General features: G+C 36.6%; 2 protein-coding genes across 2 annotated transcripts in view; one reads left to right on the plus strand and one right to left on the minus strand.

Annotated features, from left to right (window-relative positions):
* LOC311292270 (lipoprotein lipase) overlaps positions 1 to 6915 on the minus strand; it is a 632457-nt gene that overhangs the window by 85127 nt on the left and 540415 nt on the right. The gene's annotated exons all lie outside the window — the stretch shown is intronic.
* Positions 5783 to 6915, plus strand: part of cers4b (ceramide synthase 4b) — a 23394-nt gene continuing 22261 nt past the window's right edge. The window contains exon 1 of the mRNA XM_084411536.1: positions 5783 to 6154. The gene's annotated coding sequence lies outside the window, so the exon portion shown is untranslated. The remainder of the gene's footprint in view (positions 6155 to 6915) is intronic.

Genomic DNA, 6915 nt, shown 5'->3' on the forward strand with positions numbered 1-6915 from the left:
ATTATCATACAGTATGTTTGGTATCATTTGAAATATCTCAGTGCGACTGGTACAAAGGTCTCATTCCTAAAGAAGTAAACCATAAGGTATTTAGGAGTTTAGAGATAACGAGCACACAGAGGAGAGTGTGTCTTTCAGGCCTGCTCTTAAAAGGTGTAATCTCAATGCAAATTCCCATTGTTAGCAAATGTTTGTGAAAGAAGTTTCCGTCTAAATAAAGACATGCAACAAGAAAGCTCGTGGCGATTTGTAACTCAAACTATCCTGTGATGCTGAGAGTGGCCGAGACTCTCAGCATCATGTATTTTATAATGTCAGGTTTGCATCTTCTCTCTTTATTTCAGAGCATTTGATGTTTTGTATTTATTATCTTTGAACTGATTTTAAAATTGGCATGATACACTCACCTAAAGGATTATTAAGAACACCATACTAATACTGTGTTTGACCCCCTTTCGCCTTCAGAACTGCCTTAATTCTACGTGGCATTGATTCAACAAGGTGCTGAAAGCATTCTTTAGAAATGTTGGCCCATATTGATAGGATAGCATCTTGCAGTTGATGGAGATTTGTGGGATGCACATCCAGGGCACGAAGCTCCCGTTCCACCACATCCCAAAGATGCTCTATTGGGTTGAGATCTGGTGACTGTGGGGGCCATTTTAGTACAGTGAACTCATTGTCATGTTCAAGAAACCAGTTTGAAATGATTCGAGCTTTGTGACATGGTGCATTATCCTGCTGGAAGTAGCCATCAGAGGATGGGTACATGGTGGTCATAAAGGGATGGACATGGTCAGAAACAATGCTCAGGTAGGGCGTGGCATTTAAACGATGCCCAATTGGCACTAAGGGGCCTAAAGTGTGCCAAGAAAACATCCCCCACACCATTACACCACCACCACCAGCCTGCACAGTGGTAACAAGGCATGATGGATCCATGTTCTCATTCTGTTTACGCCAAATTCTGACTCTACCATCTGAATGTCTCAACAGACATCGAGACTCATCAGACCAGGCAACATTTTTCCAGTCTTCAACTGTCCAATTTTGGTGAGCTCGTGCAAATTGTAGCCTCTTTTTCCTATTTGTAGTGGAGATGAGCGGTACCCGGTGGGGTCTTCTGCTGTTGTAGCCCATCCGCCTCAAGGTTGTGCGTGTTGTGGCTTCACAAATGCTTTGCTGCATACCTCGGTTGTAACGAGTGGTTATTTCAATCAAAGTTGCTCTTCTATCAGCTTGAATCAGTCGGCCCATTCTCCTCTGACCTCTAGCATCAACAAGGCATTTTCGCCCACAGGACTGCCGCATACTGGATGTTTTTCCCTTTTCACACCATTCTTTGTAAACCCTAGAAATGGTTGTGCGTGAAAATCCCAGTAACTGAGCAGATTGTGAAATACTCAGACCGGCCCGTCTGGCACCAACAACCATGCCACGCTCAAAATTGCTTAAATCACCTTTCTTTCCCATTCTGACATTCAGTTTGGAGTTCAGGAGATTGTCTTGACCAGGACCACACCACTAAATGCATTGAAGCAACTGCCTTGTGATTGGTTGATTAGATAATTGCATTAATGAGAAATTGAACAGGTGTTCCTAATAATCCTTTAGGTGAGTGTATATTTACCTGACATTATAAATTGTTACATTTGATTTTATTCCGACTGACTCTGAAATTGTTTTCCCAAGTAGATTAAACGGATTTGTATGTTCCCGCAAGTTTTGCGTCAGATTAGTGACGACTAATATTTTGGCGCTAATTTAAGTGTACTTGGTTTTGCAAAGACAAGAAGTGAATTTCCGTTTAGAACAATCTATATCTGGGCGTGTCTTACCTCTCACTGTAAACCCTAACGCTCAAAATAATTATTTGGTTTGAGTAGGACAAACTTAAATTAAACTAATTAGTTCAGTCAAATTATTTTTATGAGTATTTAGCACTGTCTTTTTCTTTCAAGTTCACAGAACTGATGTATTTTAAGTAAACTGAACTGTCTCATTGTTTTGAGTTTTATGAAATTATTTGTTTTGATTTAGACGAACTTAAGTTTAACTGAAACAGCTGGGATGTCTATTTCCCAGCATGCTTTGCCGATGTCACTCGAAAGGGAGAGTAAATGCTCAAATTAAGTGTAATATAATATTTTTTTGTGCAAGATTAATGTTAAGTGGGAGATTTGGTTGTGATTAATTTTTTGTTATGCTAATTTAGAAGAATTTCTGTTAATGTTGGTTTTAGGATAGTTACCATCATGATGACAATGATTTGAGAGCAAATACAACCTTTATATTGCTGCACTCATACAGCAAGTGCTACTGTATAACATACTATTGTTAACATGTTAACAAATGAAAATGTTAGGAAACTTAAAGCTAGCAAAGTTTATAATAATACAAGAGTTCACATTGAGATTACATGAAAGTTTTAAGTTAAATATATGAATTAGTGTACTCAAACATTTCAAGTTAAGAACAATTAAAATGTATAAAATAAAATAAAAATAAGTACAAAATAAAAATCTGTCAGTTCTGCTTACTTAAACTTTGAATTTCTTAACTGCAAAAATTTGAGGCAACTGATTGCCTTACATTTTTTGAGTTTTGCCAACTTACTCGGGTTTACAGTGCTGTTTTAATTAAATGTTACTTTAGATAAGTGTACGTGGGAAACCACGGCATGGCTAATCCAAAGCTATTATAAGAGAAGTAAAGTTGGTTGACTTATATCTGTAGTAGTGGCCATACCTCTACTGAAGTAAACGTTACTTTAATTTCAAGTGTATGCAATAACGGGGGCTATACCACAGTATCTTTGATTGTGTAAACATGAATGGGACCGATCTCAGGAATATAGTAATTACCTCTGTTTAGTGACCGAAGCTGGAGAGCTTGTGATCGTGAGACCCGCGTTAAACAAGGTGAGGACCTCTGAGCGTCATGGCTTCCTAATATGAACGGGTAAAATATAAGTAAAGAGTTAAATAGAACAATCAAATATATTGCTAAACTATTATATCATTGAATGACCAATAACCAATTGGCAATCTAACTTAAATTCGAGGTCGTGATAAAATGAAGTCAGATATGAAATTGAGTTATGGAATTAAATTACTTTGCCACGTGGAAAGACAGTAACACGCAGAGACTTTCACCCGTTCTGGGGGAAAACCCCATTTGGACTGATAAACGGGCTTACACACGTCAACAAAACCAACCCTGTCACTTGCCCTGCGTTAAATGCATGTCATCTACAATAAGTGGCATGCTGGGCATGTGTTCAGAGGTGAAAGAGTGATTGCATCAGGGACTGTCTGTATCTTATCACACTCTGGGATCTAATACTTTCTATGGCACGTTTCACCCACAGTGCACGATGTGAGCATACAGTACGAGCTTACTGTACATTACACAATGTAAAGGAATGGAATTTAACCCCACAGACTGATGCATTCTAAATGAATTAAGGGTGAATTTACCCAGAGGGGACTTCTGTTCGAGAAAAACTAGGACATGGATCTGGATAAGGGGGGGATTGATTGAGACAGAACATAATATGGCAGTGCTATCAGATGGTTGTAGTTGTAGGCCCCTAGAATTGTCACTTTGTTTGTCCACTATCTAGGGCTCTGCCCAGCTAACAACGTTCCCATTAAGATAAAACCCTTCTTCTTCCGCTCTTGAGTCTGGCAGGCCATAGAATCAAATGGTAAAAATGTATGAAATTTGGCACATAGATAGAGGACAGTCTGAACATTATCCATATAAATTTTGGAGTCCCTAACTCAATCCCTCTAGCGCCACCAACTGTTCAAAGTTTCACTTAGATTTATGCTAACAACTTTTGAACCGTAAAGGCTAGAAACAAATACTGTAAGGGCTTCTGTTTTCCTCTGATTCCTTGGCTCAAGACGATTCGATTGCGCCAATCACCATTTTGAATTTTCCGAAAAAGTCCTAGACGTTTCAACAAAAAAACAACAACATGCAAATCATGTTGATTCGTCAAACTGTTCTTGAGTAACACGTAAACAAATTTGATGAAGAGCACATCAAAATGGATGTGAGGCTATGTCTCCATATCGCTTTAGTGTATTCTGATCAAACTTGGTGTGTGTTATGACATCCATGACCTGAGGGTACCCTTACAGTTTCAGCACAGCGCCACCTAGTGGTCAGGAGACATTAAATATTTTTTGCTTCTAACTTCTGAACAGCTTGAATAAAAATCTTATAAAAAAATTTCACAAAAAATCTTATACAAAAAATCTCACAAAAATTGTCACCCAACACCAACCACACCAGAACAATTTAGTGTCAGACTCAGAGCCACCTATTGGTCAAAAGTAATAAGCAATTATGTCACATTATTGTGACTGCAAGCAGCTTAAATGTTCAAATTAATGAAATAAAATGTACAGAAATGTACATTTTCTGAATGTTCTCGGAATGTTCAAAACGTTAAAAGCTTTTTTCTTGGTAATGCGAATGTTAAAGGAATAATCGTTTTTTTTTTTTTTTTTTGCATTCTGAACACATTATAGGAATGTTACTTTTGAATGTTCTGAAACAATTTGTAACATTTAAAAAATGTTAAATGAATGTCCAACTAAAACATTTTTCAAAAGTTCCATGAACGAAGTACAAGTGTTTTTGTTGTAACGTTTTAAAGACCATAGGCTAACTCTGAACAAACATTCTATTAATATTAATGGAAGAACATCTGTTCATAGGCTAACTTTGAGAGAACATTGCCAGAACATTACCTGAACTTCTGAGAACTTTGTTGGTGTATTGGCCTACCAAGGTACTGTGTTATTACCATATTTATACCATGGTATTTACAAACTACTCCAAGGTACTATGGTATATCATGTCTATTATAACATGATAAAACCACAGTTTTTGATAATGTTTGTCATTTGTCTTGTTTACGCTTTCTGTTCTCAAATCAGCATGTGTTTTCTGGGCTGAAGTGACGTCTAATCGAATTATAACGATGGAAACAGAACATTAACACGTAAGATTGCTTCTTTTATTATGCAAACGAAGAATTCGGTCTAATTATACTGAATACAGAAAAAAGGAATCGCCGGTGCAGCACAGATGTTTACTTATTAATTAATTTATTTAAGGTGCATAACAATGACAGTCATTTCTGCTCTGTTTTGTCCTGCCCTGGTTGCACCGGATTGTTGTGGATTGCAGAAGCGCAGAAAACCTTCTTTTCATTTGTGTACTGAATACAGTTGATGGTACGCTTTGGTTTGAATCGGTTCTGCTTAATGAGTCGGTTGAAGTGAATCTCATCTGTCAGAGCTCGAAAAAGAACTTGATTTATTCCGGTTATAAAATACCTTTAACTGTTAATGAGCTTAAGTATTTCTATTGTGTTAAAATATGGACAAGCTGTTAGACACACATGTCATATTTGTGGTTGATGTAAAAAGGCGCGTTTTGTATGATGAAACACATCTCAGGGGATGCCTGAAACAAACATACAGTCACAATCGTATTTGATCAACCACAGTGAAAACGAATCAGTGTTTTTACGACATTAGGACAAAATTATAATCACAATCGGGCGCTAAACAACACTATTTGTTTGTATTCTTACTCCCCTGCACGTGTGTATCATAATTTGAGATGAACGAATAATTGAATCAGCAGTCAAGCGAGCAGTTCAAAAGAACCGAGTCGCCTAAACGAGTCGCATTATCTTCTGGACCAATAGGCGACTCGACACACCCACACAGACTCCAGTCTCTCGTAAAGAGCAGACAGTCTCACTTTTATCAGACATCACAAACCTCCGCGTTTATTCTGCACATTTATCTGAAGATATAGGATTCCGAAAAAAAAAGAAAAAAATTTCGATTCGATTTTTATTGGATATTTATTTCTAAATAATTTAGCTCAACGCTATCAAGTTAAGGAGAATGTGGTTTGATATTTTTTAGTGTCGTGTTTTTGTTTTGTTTTGCGAATGGACGTCGATTGTATTACGAGCTAGACTCTGGATGGGAATTAATTTGCGTAAAATCCGCTGATCTGAACTGCGCACATCATCACACACATCATTACACACCCTAATACATCATCACAGCCATCACTCAGCAGGAACCCGGCGGAGACCTATAGAGGACATAAGCAGGTATTCAACATTTGCCTTCGGGATTTGTTGCTTTTGCAATGCCTGATGTTGTTGAATCAAAGCATGCTTGCTGTGGGGACTGTTTATTTCTCGTAAAACAAGAACCTCTCATGCGTTTTAAACAGATATCAGCAGTCATCTGTCGGTCAGGTGATGTGTCAGGCAGGTGTGCAATGAAAAACATTGACTACACACGAGGAAGATAAAACTGATATTGCCTGTGCCAATCTTTATCTGATGGACATGATGAACTTTCACATCAGATCATTGTCTAATGCAGGTTTTCAACAACAAAAAAATTGTTTACAAAATGTATTTTTAAGGCTGTCAGTGTGCACTACTTAAGATGTTAATTAAATTACTGTAACATGTAACATTCTAATCACTACATTTAATGATTAATTCTGCTTTCTACAGACATTAAGACATTATTTGCAATTATTTTGTATTTTAAATTTCTCATGATTTCTCACTTTTTTTCTAAAATAAAATATTTGTAAAAAAAAAAATTTTTAATCTTTAATTGAAACAATTTAATTTAATTGTTAATCTCATGCACGCTGTCAACTTAATTAAAAGTACTTTTCAATTTTTTTTTTTTTTTTTTTTTTTTTTATGTAACGACAATGTAAAAGCCAGTTATTTCATTCTGGAAACATTTAATATAAATGCATTTTAACACATTAAAAAAATATACATTTATCAAATTTGCATGAAAACCCAAATGCAAATTTGACGTATGCAAAAATATGAATTTAAAA

This window comes from Rutilus rutilus (genome assembly GCF_951802725.1).
Source record: "Rutilus rutilus genome assembly, chromosome: 6".
Classification (NCBI taxonomy): Eukaryota; Metazoa; Chordata; class Actinopteri; order Cypriniformes; family Leuciscidae; genus Rutilus; species Rutilus rutilus.